The sequence below is a fragment of the Protopterus annectens genome, chromosome 3.part0 (assembly GCF_019279795.1).
Source record: "Protopterus annectens isolate FY-2018-M chromosome 3.part0, PAN1.0, whole genome shotgun sequence".
Lineage (NCBI taxonomy): Eukaryota > Metazoa > Chordata > Ceratodontiformes > Protopteridae > Protopterus > Protopterus annectens.
The window spans coordinates 609,268,238-609,284,643 of NC_056731.1; the positions used below are offsets into that span (position 1 = coordinate 609,268,238).

Consider the following 16,406-nt stretch of genomic DNA (forward strand, 5'->3'; position numbering starts at 1 on the left):
GCAGGAGTAGTTCCTATGATATCCTGTAGTTCACAAACTGTTCTGAATAATTCCCTTAGTATCTCTGTTGTGTCTATTATACTTGGTTATATACCTAACAGTTTGCAGTCTATATCCAGTTCTTTCTGGAACACTATCATTAGATGAAAAATATGGTTTTGTTACATTTCTGTGTTCATTTAAAACTCTCAGTTTATTTTTTCTAATAATTCTAATTCACATAATTTCTCAGAAAACTGTACAGACATGTTTTCTAAATCATTAAAAAAGTCCATTTACTTTGTGTTCAGTCTACTTAATCTTAAATACTGACTTGGATGTGTACTGTCATAATGAATATACTTTGATGCTTGTAAATTTTTCATAGTTTAGTTCCTAATTTCCCATTTTCAAGTAAATATTTAGTCAAAACTATCCAGTGCATAGACCAGTAACAAGACAGCCAGGCTCTCCGTTGTTTCTTGCATTCATATATTTATTAACAAATATAAAAACCAGAGAGGTAAGCACTTTCGCTAAAAAGCTTCATCAGACCATCATGATTTGATAGTAAACTAACACAAATGTTATCTTACCATTTCCACACCCAACTGATTTAGAATTAGTGTAAAAAGGGCATTGACATCTAAAGTTAGAAATAAGAGGTCAAAATAAAAAACATTTTTGAGAAGAAAAAAAAAGAAATAAGAGGTCAGAAGTCACTACGTTTTGATGCCAACTATATAACTTCTTACATAACACAAGAGCATTTTCAAAGTGACTTCAAGATATTTAGAAATTGGATCAGTAATCCATCCTGAACCAGACACTATTAGTCATAACAGAGGCTTAAGGGAATCCTTATGGATTTTAGACAGCCCGTATATAAAAGGAATAAATAATTTGTACACATACATGAAAGTCTATGTTTCAAAAGTAACAGCATCATCCCTCTGTAAATCACATATGCAAATTTTCACTTTATAAATTATTTGATCAACAAAAGAGTGGGTAACTACTTTAAGGTATCACATAAAAAAATCATGCTATCTAGGTAATCTCTTATTCATGAAAACAATAGCACCTCTTCACATCTGGAGAAACATTCCCATATGTTTGCATTTTAATGATATGTAATGCCAAGCAGTTGTTTTAGGCAAATTGTTTCAACTTGATTTCTTCCTTAAACAAATTCATTACTATTGCCGGGCTCTACTACTGTCTTATGACTAATAACTCCCACCCCCCAGTAATTTACATTTTGCAGTCTCAAGCAGAAGTGCCATTTTTAAACTTAGTTTTCCCCTAGGACTGCAATGGATTATCTTGAATCATGCTTTCATACTCACAAGGTAATCTATTTCAATTGCACTAACTGTACTTTATGCACTGGAATATCTTTTTAGTTTTAAAGCCTGTTACACAGTGCAAGTTCCACAGATAGTGCCAGATAAAAGTTCTTCATCTATACATTGTAACGTTGAAATGCAGCACACCTTCTTAGGCCGCTAGGTATATGGTAGTGAGTCTGCTTTAAAAATTGCTGCTTGTTGATTTTTCTTATGTATTATATTTGCATTGCAACAGAGTTTGCATTGCGTCAATGACAACTAGTAAGTAGTGAATTCTACCAAAGTGCCAAGAAGTTGAAACTGAAGAAATGCAACACTCACACTCTTTTTCTGAAGCAGGATGTTTAGGAAACATCATTGTACAATGTCTGAAAGTTTTTTTTTTTACTTTGCACTTGCCTTTTGAGTGAATATATGCACAGATCAATTGTGTTTGTGTAAATATGAAACTAGGAGTATTTGTGCTGAATGGACAACATCCCTTTAAAGTACTAGATAGCAATCTTTCTATTCTCTACCTAGCATCTATTACTAGAGCACACCTAGGGCTAGCTACTGTCTCCTGTATATTAGCCTACCTCATGCATCCTCATGGTATGCTGTCTTCATTAGCCTGATAGCTGGCCACAGCAGGAAACAGAAATCTAGTACATCTATACTTTGCAGAACGAACTAGGTATGGCACTTTTATCCAGGTGCACATTCAGCTTTGCCTTATTTATCTTCTCTCACTAATTATCCTGCTACTTATCACTTCCTCTACATAATACATTTCCGTTGTCGCTTCCTACTTTACATCTATAGAATATTTAACAAAACATCCCAGGGACATAAATGGTAACCAACATATAAAACAGGCACACAAGCATAGCAATTGCAAGAGAGTTTACCTGCCCAGCAATCCAACAAATGACAATTAAGTAGTCTCCACTCATTTTAGACCTGCTACAAGGAAAGATATTACATCTTCTTTACAGCCTACTAATTAGGTGGCTGTTTTTGACTAAAAGCATTTATAGCCTTTAATTTTTTAGGCAGAAGCCCTTATTGTTACTATGATTAGAGGTGGCATTTTCCTAAATTAATGACTAATTCCAGACCACCCAGAATAACAGCCCTTATCCTATGCATGGTTGCACATTACTAGCTAACCATATGCAGTATGGTATCCATTCTCAGCTCAGATCCCTTCTGACATTTTTCTTGCTAAAACAGCCTGCTCACAGTATTGCTTAGACAAATAATTATAGCTAATAAATCAGACCCCACCCCCACTTAGCTCTTCTTTTCCCTACTACTCCTTATAGCCCTGAGCAACTCAGTGTTTGGTTGTTCTACCTCTGTTGTGGTCATACTCCCCAATTCCAGCTACGCAGCAACATTTACCCCACCATGGACTTGCTGAGTAATCTAATGCCAGCTCCTCCTCTCCTTATTTTCCTCCCAAGACACCTACAGTCAAAAACAGCAATCATCCAGGTTAGAAATATTCTATATCAATGTTGGAAGCCTGAGCAACAAGACCCCTGACCTCCATGCTTATGTTGCCAGCACTAATGTGTTACACTAGCTATCACAGAAATGTGGCTTAAACTTCACATCAGAGATGAGGAAAGTATTCCTCTAGGCTATAATATCCATAGGGCAGATCATATGAATAAAAAGGCAGGTGAGGTAGCCATTATTTATCCAAATACATTAGAACTTTCTCTATCCCATACTTTCTTGCCTCCTTTCAACAATACCAAACTACTCATCTCCTTAAACTAAATAAACAAAAACATACATATCATATATATCCACCCTGGTCTTACTGTCTGTTCTGCTGATGAAATCCTATCCTTGGTCTCAAACATTCCAAACAAGACCATCATACTAGGTGACCTAAACGTAGACTGGTCCACTATTAACTCACACTTTCCCTCCTCCATCATAAATTCCTGTGGTTTCCACCACCTTTTCTAAACAGCAACAAGAATTAACAAACCCATCAATAAGGCCTCAGTAATCGACTGGATACTTGTCAGTAAACCTAACAATTTCTCTAACAAAGGCTTCCTACCAAATGCCTTAAGTGATCACCTTTCCATACTCATCATTAGATACGCCAACAATCCGGCAAAATGACATCATTTTAAACTAATAATACAGTTCTGTAAACTTGACAAGGAACCCTTCTGCTCATATCTAACTCAACTAAACTGGGACGTGTTAAAAACTATCCCACTTGACAAAGCCACAGTTGAATTTAGCATCATCTTTCTCATGATGCTTAACGAACAGGCCCCCATTTGTAGAAAGAATTAGAATTAAGAAGTTTTCAAAATGATAAAAATGCAAAGTATTCTTTGTTTTGTTTTACAAAGGAAACCCTTGCTATACACACATACCAAATTACTAATGAACAAAAGAGGAAAACATGGTTACTAGAAAAAAAAAAACAACAAGACATTGACCACTTCAGACACCTCAGATACCTAACAAAACAAAAGATAGAAACAGACAAAATAAGACTTCTACACATCCTTCCAGTCAAAGCAGCGCAACAACAGTAAGCAGTCCTGGTCTTCTACAAATAACCTTTTTAACCCTGTTAAAGTAATACAACCTAACCCTATGTCAGGTATCCCACCAATGCAGGCTGCTTGCAAATTCAAAACTCATTTCATTCAAACTGTTACCTCACTGCTAACATGATAAAGCAAGCCCCCATAAACCCACCCATAAAACTATCACATGGAAAAATTATTTTGCTTATTCAGTCCCTGTTTTCATTATCAGAAATCTGTCTAACCTCAAACTGATAACACTGGACATAGACAACCTCCCACAGAGTTTATTAAGGTCAGTGTAGATGCACTCGCATTCCATTATCCTTACTTATAAACAGATCACTCCTAAAAGGGTTACATCCATCACTGTTGGAAGAAATCCTGCATCATCCCACTACACAAGGTGGGATTTCTACTCAGCTGTCCATCTGCACATCTATAGCTATTCTCATTACCTCTCAAAAATCCCAGAGAACTGTATGCACACTCAAGTCCTCTAGTATTTACTTGACAGCAAACTTCTGTCCCAAATACAGCATGTCTTCTGCCCCAGTCATAGCACCAGCACAGCTCTACTAAGTTTTACCAGCTCAATCAATCAAAATCACAATGAAGGTAACACAGGTCATGTGCCATTTTAAGCATAGCCACTTTTCCTTTTGTGACATAGTCTCTACTTTTTTTTTTTATCTTTCAAAAGCTGTCAAATACTATCTCCCACAACAGGCTACTTATTAAACTTCATTAGCTGGGGCTCATTCAAACCCCCTTTCCAGGTTTACCAGCTACCTATCTAACTGACCCCAAGCAGTCAAATGGCAATCTGAAAAATCATATTTTCCTCACAATCACTGTAAGTTTTTTCCCAAAGATCCTTCCCTGGCCCCCTACTGTTTGTTATTTTATAAGTGGCCTCCAGTCCACTGTTAAACATGCCACCCACATCTAATGTGAAGATAAGTATACCCTGATCTATTTAGCCCCTACCATATCAAGATTCCAACAGCTTACACAAGGCTTCTTATCCATTTTAAAGACCTGGTTCAAAATCTCTCAGTTAACTCTGAAGCCTAAAAAAAGAAAAAAATACTTCTATTCACCCCAAAACAAAACACAGCTAAGAATTATATCCATAAACTATACAAAAAATGACATAGTAACAACTACCAAACTACTAGGCTTAACAATTGAAGACAACTTAATTGATATCCACATTCAAGTAGCTACAAAGAGGACACTCTTCATCACTAATCCTGACAGGAAAAACTCTAGCCTCACCTTATCTGCTCCTTACCCTCCTCTAAGTTGCCCCCATTTTCATCAACCTACAAACTTCAATTAAACAAACTGGAATATGCTACATTTGAATAGCCATGATTGCCAATAACTACCATTATTGATTCTATCACTGCATATCCCTCAAAGTATTAAACTCACTCGAGCTAAGTCATTGCCTCACATATTCCGAGTTAGCAGTGTCCTAGACGCTAATCCATAAACTCAGTAAATGTCCAATTTTAAGTACACTCTTACAACTATACTCACCAGGTCATCATTTACTGGATAAACTGCTTTTAGCCATAAGCAAATCAAATAAATCTGCCAGATGTCCTATATTCCAGCTGTATTTAAAAAATCTGGAATTCTATTCCACACCAGCTAAAACAAATGAGAAACCACCTTTCAATCAAACAAAGCTAAAATAACACTTCCAACAATTCCTGAATTTGTCCCCACACACCTCCAGGATAATACTATGTCTATAACACTCGACTATGGTTCTTTTCCAACGTACATATACCTAATGTACTACCTCTGACTCCCTCTGTTGTACTTTACCCTCATTCCCTCATTTAAAATTGCACCCTGCACAACAAAAACACCTACAACGACAAAAATAACTGTAATGCATGGACTCTTTTGCAGTCCTAACTTTGCACTATATGAATTGTTCTAAGTGTAAGTCTTGCAAATCTATGTGTAAGACTTGTAAATGTAGTTTTGTCATTAGACTAATTGCTATAAATGTTAACTGTAATTATAATTATAATTTATTCTCTGTATTGTTAAGGAGCTTTTTTTCCCTGAAAGCTGAAAATGGGTTACCTACCCTTTGGGACTTTCGCTGGAAGTAAATAAATAAATACTTCAAAGCACAAATTGGAAACTTCATTTTGCACAGCCGCTCAAGGGTGTTCCACAATGATCTGTACTCTCCCCTCATCTAGTCTCTCTCTTCATAAATAAATTTCCCCTCCAAGATACCCAACCTTTCCATTGTCCTATTTGAAAATGACAAGGTAATTTTTAGGTTACACCACTCCAGCTCAGCTATAAAAAAAATTGTAACAAGCCCTTCCAAACTTGTCAAAACCATTAGAAAATAATACCAATACCAACAACAAAAGATAAAAACAGTAAGTTTTGGTGCACAGCAAACATGTATCTTTGGTCCCTTCTACCTGGTTGAAATACAATAAACACTCTGATCCCTTAAAAAAGTCACACTCTTCTGATAGATATGGATTTGGTGGGATCAGTGTCATATCTCTAAAAAACATATAAATATTACCAAAGCTAAAATAGACACATCTTCGTTCTGGGCATAAAATATCTCCACTTCATCTCTCTCTAGGTAGAATGGCAAGAGCAAATGGAGTACTGCTTGCCCAAATGGGAAAAGGGCCAACTATCATAGTGGTAGCATCCAAACACAAACGTTTATACTGCCAAATCCTTGGTAATAACATCTGCAGATTTATAACCCTGAACACTACCACACTATCCAAACTAAGAAAAAATGGCTTCTTGAGCAATAATGGGCCAAACAACTTGTACGCTCTTTTCTCCAAAATCCCTTCCCTCCTCAAGTTGGTTGAGCCACACTTCAGAAATCCAACTACAGCCTTAGATCAATTCCTGATACTGGTCAGGCATCAATCACCCAAAGGAACAGACTTAACTGCACCTCTCCCCAAAATCCCAGAAATGCCTATCAATCTACATAAAGGAAATCACATCAAGCCATTTAAATCTGAACTTAAAATATTTGTTATTAAAAATGTAGAATTCCACTGCTTCCTTGTCAAGAGAGTAACATGACCACCAATCAAATGCCATTAATCACGCCGTTTCATCGTTCTTCATCTCTAAGTGCAGTGATACTGTCAAATCATTCTCACCTTTTATATCCCTCTTCCCCTTCCCCTTCCCCAATATTTCTTTATAGATGAATAATATTTGATGGCAATCAGAGAAAACATTTGCAGACATTCATAATATTGCTATTATTGTTACTTGCCTGAATCTTTATTACATTCATTGTATTTAGAGCATTAGTGATGTTAGGAAAAAAGGGAAATATCTATGCATTAAACATGCAATACTTTGCAAACAACTTGATTACTTTATCATGTTGGAATGAATCATAGTCATCATCATCATCATCATCTTTTGGCTGTTCCTGTTAGGGGTTGCCACAGTGGATCATCTGTTTCCATTTCTTCCTGTCCTCTGCATCTTGCTCTGTCACACCAACCACCTGCATGTCCTCTCTCACCACATCCATAAACTTTATCTTAGGCCTTCATCTTTTCCTTTTACCTGGTAGCTTCATCCTTAGCATCCTTTTCCCAATATACTCAGCATATCTACTCAGCGCATGTCCAAACCAACATAATCTTGCCTCTCTGGCTTTGTCTCCACACCTTCCAACCTGGGCTGACCCTCTAATATACTTATTCCTAATCCTGTCCACCCTTGTCACACCCAGTGCAAATCTTAACATCTTTAACTCTTCCACATCCAGCTCTAACTCCTGCCTTTTTGTCAATGCCACTATCTCCAACCCATGTAACATAGCTGGTCTCACTACCCTCTTGTAGACCTTCCCTTTCACTCTTATTGGTACTAGTCTGTCACAAATCACTCCTGACACTCTTCTCCACCCACTCCATCCTGCCTGTACTCTCTCCTTCACCTCTCTTCCACACTCACCATTACTCTGAACTACTGATCCCAAGTATTTAAACTCATCCACCTTCGCCACCTCTACTCCTTGCATCCTAACCATTCCTCTATCCTCCTTCTCATTCACACACATATATACTGTTTTAGTCCTGCTGACCTTCATTCATCTTCTCTCTAGAGCATGTCTCCATCTCTCCAGGGTCTGCTCCACCTGTTCCCTACTCTCACTACAGATCGCAATGTCATCTGCAAACATCATAGTCCACGTGGACTCCTGTCTGATTTCATATGTCAACCTGTCCATCACCATTGCAAATAAGAAAGGGCTCAGAGCTGATCCTTGATGTAATCCCACCTCCACCTTAAATGCATTCGTCACTTCCACCGCAGACCTCACCACTGTCACACTACCCTTGTACATATCCTGTACCACTCTTACATACTTCTCTGACACTCCCAAATTCCTCATCCAATACAACAACTCCTCTCTAGGCACCCTGTCGTATGCTTTCTCTAAGTCTACAAAAACACAATGCAACTCCTCCTGACCTTCTCTGTCCTGCTCCATAAACACTCTCAGAGCAAACATTGCATCTGTAGTGCTCTTTCCCGGCATGAAACCATACTGCTGATCACTGATCATCACCTCCCTTCTTAACCTAGCTTCCACTACTCTTTCCCATAACTTCATGCTGAGACTGATTAATTTAATTCCTCTGTATTTACTACAACTCTGCACATCACCCTTATTCTTATAAATCGGTACCAAAACACTTTTTCTCCACTCCTCAGGCATCCTCTCACTTTCCAAAATTTCATTAAACAATCTGGTTAAAAACCCAACTGCCATTTCACCTAAACACCTCCATGCTTCCACAGGTATGTCATCTGCAGCAATAGCCTTTCCATTCTTCATCCTCTTCATAGCTATCCTTACTTTCTCCTTGCTAATTCATTGCACTTCATGATTCACAATCCCCACATCATCCAACCTTCTCTCCCTCTCATTCTCTTCATTCATCAACGCCTCAAAGTACTCTTTCCATCTGCTCAACACACTCTCCTCACTTGTGAGTATGTTTCCCTCATTATCCTTTATCACCTTTATCTGCTGCACATCTTTCCTAGCTTGGTCCCTCTGTCTAGCCAATCGGTATAGGTCCTTTTCTCACTCCTTTGTGTTCAACCTTTCAAACAACTCTTCATATGCCTTATCATTAGCCTTCACCACCTCTCTCTTTGCCATGCACCTCATCTCCTTATACTCCTGTCTATTTTCTTAATCTCTCTGACAATCCCACTTCTTCTTTGCCAACCTCTTTCTCTATATACTCTCCTGTTCTTCCTCATTCCACCACCATGGAAGTTATTCCATTGGTTGTTTCATACTTCAGAACAGGCTCATCACTCCCCAAAGGCAGTCTACAATACGGATGTGGTCATGTGTATTCTGGGAATGCCACATCATTCAGAGTGTTTGGCACAGTCTACAGTAAAGGTTCAAGCTGTTATATGGGAAAGGCTTTGTTCAGTCTTGTTTACTAGCTAGTTTTCATTCTATTGGAACAGAGAAAGATACAAAAGATGGAAACAAGGATATTGTTTGCAGATATTACTGACTTGCAAATAAGTCATAATAATTATAGTTATAATTACAATATTATAATCATATTATAATATATTATGTTAGTATTAGTATATTAATATTATTATTATTATTATAATAATGACAGCTATTACATGTAAATAGAAATCACCAAAACGAGACTCTGCTGTTATAATGTGCAGCCATCCAAATGTTATGGACATCACACTTGTTTTTAAAGTCTGTGTGTTTTTAAAGTATGGCCAGTTAATTCAGTTATGCTGTAATGACAAGTGCAGAAAATGGGTGATACATGACATGTCAAACACTAGAGGAGTTTTGTTTTATTGGCCTGAATGTACTCATAAAGACTTAAAAAGTGAAATTAAAACATCATGGGCATTCAGAAGCCATGTAATTGAAAAAACTGGTATGTCCTTAAGGGTCATTGCGTATATATTCCATGTCACCCTTACAGGAGGTTTAAGGTATTACACAGTGAAGATTCTAGATTTGGTCAGTCTTATGTTTATTTTTACTGCGTGGTTTGTCTGTGTGAACTTTTTCCCTTTAGTTTGAATATTTGGTGAGTTAAATGTATCCACCAGAAGGGAATTGTGTGTATGTATATCTATCTATCTATCTATATATATATATATATATATATATATATATATATCTATGTATATATATATATATATATATATATATATATATACATATATATATATATATATATATATATATAGGTTTATAGATTAGTACTAGGCTAACTGCCCTTGTGGGCCATTTTAAGCCTAGCCAATTACCTGATGTGAGAATCAAACCCTGCACCTTGTATCTGTAAGGCAAACATCTTAGCCATTATGCCAACCTCATATATGTATATATATATATATATATATATATATATATATATATATATATATATATATATATATATATATATACACACACACACACACACACACACACACACACACACACACACACACACACACACACTGAATTCAGAGGAGCAGACAAATGATTCCTAACCACTTCAACAGTAAAGTTTAGGATTGAAGTTTTGTGATCACTCTATGCCTTGTTATTATTGGGTCATTGTCATATTAGATGCCTTTTGATGTCTTTGGCCTCATTCCAGCTGTACAATACCAGTGTATTTGCTTAATGATTTTTATTACTATTTAAACAATGCTATCATTGTTTCTTTGTTTAGTGTTTTGATATGGATTTAGGGCTGCTGACGTTATTGCTTTTTATTATGACTTTTTAATTATAGTTAAAACCTTGTGCAAAACTATTTTTGGAATTGTAGTTAAAGCTTTGTTTTAAGATAATTGGTGTTAGCTCAAATGGAATGCAGCTATTAATGGACATAGTAGGTGGACCAGCATGTTCTGAAATGGTTATTGTCGTTAAGTGGTTGCGTTTTTCAATCACCTTACAATAACAAGCTTTGTTCCACATTTATGTCTGTGAAATGTGGCACTATAGATATTGTTGTGAATAAGGTATTCTTACTTAATATGATACTTAAGTATTATCGCAACCTGATGTTTGACATCCTGTAATTCGTAATGGTTTCGATAAATGACTTTAGCTGTAAGTAAAAATGAGTGTGCACACTCCAAATTACTACTGTACCAGATCACTTTGGCAATAGTGAGCAGGAATATGACACGCAAGCCGGAGGTTGTCAAACAACTGCCAGCAGACAACATTTTGCATTCAGCACACTTTTTAAAACACTCAGACTACAACCATGTGGTGTGCTACACTAACCAGAAAAGCAGGGGAAGTGCGAACCTGTAAGTATTTTACTTCTTTGTAGTGCTGTTGAAATGAGCTTCCTACATCAACACAGCCTTTTGCTTGTACAAACTGCAGTTAAAATTGCCCACCTTAACACTGCATTTTTTCAGATACCCTTTCGATATGGAACTGGCACGACCATGGAGTTTTTCACCATCGCTGAAGTCCAATTTTGAAATTAGATTCATGGTGCTGCATTTACTACAGCAGAGAGTGAGCAGCAGATCGCTGAAGTCCAATTTTGAAATTAGGAAACGCTATTTATAGCGGGTGTTTAGATTATAGACATTCAGGATGTGCTGGTCATTAAAACCCATTGGGGACACAGCTGGAGATCTGAATGTGTAGTTTGATCTTTATCAATGATGCTTGCAGCGTGTGTTCCAAAGGCAACTCAAGTAACTGCATAAATTAACTTACAAAAGAAATACAGGAAAAAAAAAAACGCATTGGGGAACAGAAGGGAAGTGGAAATCAGATTAGGAGTAGTGAGGGCCACTGTACAGAAGTGATGGTACAACTATTGCAGGTTTCCACAGAAAATGTGCGGAATTATAGTATGTCAAAAATCTGGTTTCGATAATACGCAATTACCCTTAATTCTTACATTCACTGTTGTCTGTCACATCTTATTTATGTTCTGTTACATTTTAATGAAAACAGTTAATATAACTGGATAAAAAATAAAATCCAAAAAGCAGAGCTGAATGTGTTATATAGGTTCACGGATTCATTAGTCTCCTCCTGACTGGTCCATGGGATTTTCTGTTTTTATGTATGAGAACTTGAATATAAATATTCTCTTAATAACAGTGAGACAGTTAACTTCAGGACTGTAATTCAGGCCTGAGTCACACTCATTGAATTATGTATACATACAAATGTGAGAAGATATGTATAGTAGTGTAAACATGTCAAAATGTATCCATCTGCATAAAAGTGTTGATGCAGTTTATGATGATAGTTCCATTATAGACTTAACCAACGGGATTTTAGATTAAATAGTTTAACTGATGAAACAGGTCTTCTTAGCAGTGTATATTCTACACATAGCTTAAATAGAATTAACCTTCCAACTGTAAGCAACCTCTTGATCTATCATATGCCTGTAAAGATGTGCAATTTAAGTCTTAATCTTACGTCTTTAAGTCTTTATTCTGAATTATGCATAGAGGTTTTAAAATACTGTTTTGCAATTATTCATCATATTTTAATATATGTGCAAAATCCTTCTTTCTATATGTAATCCACATGTGAATAATAGCATTTCTGCTGTATGTATATTAGCCTTTATTTCTTCCTCACTTGACCAGGCCACCCACCTGGTTAATGTAGTTAAACACATAAATAAGTACATAAGTTATTTGCTCATTAAAATGGGTTCTTCGTTATTGAATCTTTCCAAGACTCTCATTTTCATTTGACTTCCTGGAAAAGCTGCATCTGTCTATTCAAACTCTACTGTAAACAAATAGCACCAGAAACAAACACTACATTCAGGGATCTGACCTTTGCTTGTGACATAAACAGAGCATGCCTATAGCACACCTTTGACTTACCTATAATTCACCATATGTATTTATTAATCTATATTCTTCAGCCAGGTAACATAAACAACAATGATTCATACTTCCTACAGATGCCACAAATGCATAAGAATTATCATTACTTTAAGGCATATGGTAGAAGTACCGCTAGTGAATTGTAACAGCAATGAGTTTTGCGGAGCAGAGAAAAAAAACACACTGCTGACTCGATATGTTTGGTAAATACTGAAACAAAAACACACTACTGACTCGATATGTATGGTAAGTACTGAAACAAAAACACACTACTGGCTCGATATGTATGGTAAATACTAAAACAAAAACACACTACTGACAATATGTATGGAAGATATTGAAAAAGTATTTTTTGTAATGCGCTTATAGTAGGTTCATAGGTTCATATGTGTGTACTAGGCTAATGGCCCTGGGGCCTTTACAAGCCTAGCCATAGGATTACTCTGGCATCGTGCCACCTGACCTTAGTTCCCAGTGCCACTGTCAAGTAGAGCCACTGGAGTTATCCCCGGGGTGACTTTTCTATTTCCCATCCACTCATCAAGATTTCTCTTGAAGGGAGTCAGTGAGGTGCTCTGCTTGACATGTATGGGAAGTCTATTCCATAGCTTGGGCAGTCTCTGGTTATGAACCTGTCCCTCCAGTACATTCTGTTGATTGTGGTAATGAGGTTGAGGTCTCAGGAGTGTGTGGTGTAGAGGCATTAGGATTTCTTTAGAAGTAGTATTTCTAACAGATCTGGGTCAGACATGACTTTGTAAGTCAAGCAGAGATTGCCTCTAAGTAGGCGATATGAGACAGAGAATAATTGTAGTTTTTTTGAGTCTGTCCATATAGGACAAGTGTTTAAGACCTAGGATCCTCTTTGTGAGGTACTTTTTTGCCCTCTCCAGTTGTTGCAGGTGCCTAGTGAGGTACATGCCAAATGGGGCATTGTACTCGATGATTGGCCTAATGAGGGAAGAGTAGAGGGAGGCAAAGACCTCTTTCTTCCTGGATGCAAAACCCTTAGTAATGAGATGTGCCACATAGAAGGACTTTCTGACCACAGTGGCAATGTGGTGATCAAAAGTGAGGTTGCTGTCAACCTGTGTTCCCAGATCTCTTATAACACCTTCTATGTTCAGTGGACTACCATCAATGTGATAATTCATGGGAACCAGGTTTTTCCCAAAGGGGATAATGACACATTTTTTGGCATTGAGCTTAAGGCCATGGTTCTGACACCAGTCATTGGTCTCAGTGAGACCATTCTGTAAGATGTCAACATCACTTGGGGAGTTAATAATAGCTCCCAACTTGCAATTGTCTGTGAACTTTGTCAGCCAGAGCCCCTTCATGTTGGCCTGGACTTCAGAGAAGTAGATAGCAAATAGGAGAGGACCCAGGACCGTACCCTGTGGGACTCCACTCATGACTAGCCATCCGTCTGATTTGGAGTCAGCTACTTTCACACTGTGGGTTCTATCTGTGAGCCAGTTTGCAACCCACCTAGTGATATAGGTGTTGATGCCTAGCTTAGTGAGTTTTTCTATGATTCTCGAGTGGGGAATGGTATCAAAGGCCTTGGCCAGATCAAGGTAGGCTGTATGAACCACCTTGCCTTCATCCACAACTCTGGCGACTGACTCAAAGACATCAACCAAGTTGAGCAGGCATGATCTACCCTTCACAAAACCAAACTGTGTGGGATCCAGAGTTTGGAGATTCCTTATATCCTTGTTTATTAGGTCCATGATGATGCATTCCATAGCTTTGCATATCAGACTCATCAGGCTAATGAAGCGATAGTTCCCAGGGTCTGTAGTCACTCCTCCTTTGTGGAGAGGGATGACTGTAGCAGTGCGCCATTTGGTAGGGCAACGCTTGAGGTGAGGCTGTGACTGAACAGGGCACACAGGTGAGGTGCCAGTTCACTCTGTAGTTCATGCGGAACACAGCCAAGGATATTGGCAGGTCCCATAGAAGCTGTATTCTTGGCCTTGACAGTGCTGTTTTAACCTGTGCAGCAGTAATACTGGATGCCCGACAATCTACTGGTATTGTGATTGGTCCTTTGGGGGGTAAAGTTTCCACTGACCCTGTTGGCCAGTATATTGGCAATACCTGCTGACTTGATATAGGAGGTACCATTGTGCATTAGCTCAGAGCAAATCTAGGTATTGCCATGGAGATTCTTTACATAACTATAGAAGGCCTTGTGTTTTTTTTTACCGTCTGCTGCAATTCTGTTTTCGTAGCTAGCTTTAGAGGCTTTGATGAGGGATCTCAACTTTTTGTTGAGGCTGATAAGGGAGTTTTTCCAGTCTTGGGACTTCACCTTATTCCCCATCAGTTTCCTCCATCTGTTGTAGAGTTCGTTTATGGCAGGAGACCACCAGGTTGGCTTACTTTTTTTGGAGGAGAGTGTCTTGGTTCTATTGGGTATGACGAGATTCATGCATTTGTGTACGTGTTCATACAGTGCATTGGTGTATGATTCAGCAGACATGCAACTATTCTCCATTTACATGTGTGCCATGAAGTTGAACATCCTCTGTTTTTAGGACCCCAAAGTTAGCTTTGGAGAAGTTTTTATGGTGGTTACCTTTGCGGGGGGGGGGGGATTTCCAAGGTGATTAGTTTGTGGTTGGATCTAACCAGGGAGGAGCTGACTACTGGTGTAGAGAAATGGTCACCCCAGTAATGACCAGGTCAAGGATGTTGCTAACTCTAGTGGTGGTAAGAATGAGCTGGTCCAGGGCATTGTAATTAATGAACTCCAGGAAATGTTGGGCAAGTGTATTGATACATGAGTAGTTTTCCCAATTAATGGAGGGGTAGTTGAAGTTGCCTAGTATGAGAGTGTTAAGTTGGACACTAAAATTCTCCAGGGTACTTAGGAACATGAAGTGTGAGTCTTGCGAAATGGTTGGGGACTTATAGCAGGCTATGACCTGAATCGCTGTCTTACCCAGTATTAGCTGCACCTGAAGTATCTCTGATGCATTATGTTGGGCTACCAGTCTGGAGGTGTGTGCATCCTTTATGAATATGGAAACACCACTGCCTTTGGAGCTTCGGTCCATGTTCTGAGGCCGAAAGGTCTGGAAAGAGTTATTGCCTGGTAGTGTAGGGGTGCTTTCTGCTGCCTTGAACCAGGTCTCTGTTACAGCACAAATGTCAATGTTCTCCATTTTAAGGAGTGCTTCGAGTGAGTGGATTTTGAGATTTAGACTTCAAGCGTTGAGCAGTAGTAATACTTAATTAGCTCAACCCATATTTTCAAATATTCATACTATACGTTTATCAAAAGCCTTTGTGTAGTGCAATTTATTTTATTTATTTATTTATTGTACTTCTTTACCGGGAAAGTCCACTGGGCCTAAAAGAGTCCATTTTCAGTGGAGGCCTGGGGAAAAAATCTCCGACAAGAACATAGATGCAGAAAATATTAAACATTAAATGGTACAAATGTAGATACAGTGGTGCACATAGTGATTACAGTAATAAATACAGAATATATACATAAAAGCAGGAATTTAGATGGTTGCCAGATGAATTCAGTCAGAGTGGTATATTAATCAGCATTATTATTCCAGTATGAACA

At 38.0% G+C, this 16,406-nt stretch overlaps 1 protein-coding gene across 1 annotated transcript in view; it reads right to left on the reverse strand.

Annotated features, from left to right (window-relative positions):
- The window catches only part of LOC122796879 (collagen alpha-6(VI) chain-like), a 1,248,728-nt gene that overhangs the window by 423,941 nt on the left and 808,381 nt on the right, over positions 1–16,406 (reverse strand). The gene's annotated exons all lie outside the window — the stretch shown is intronic.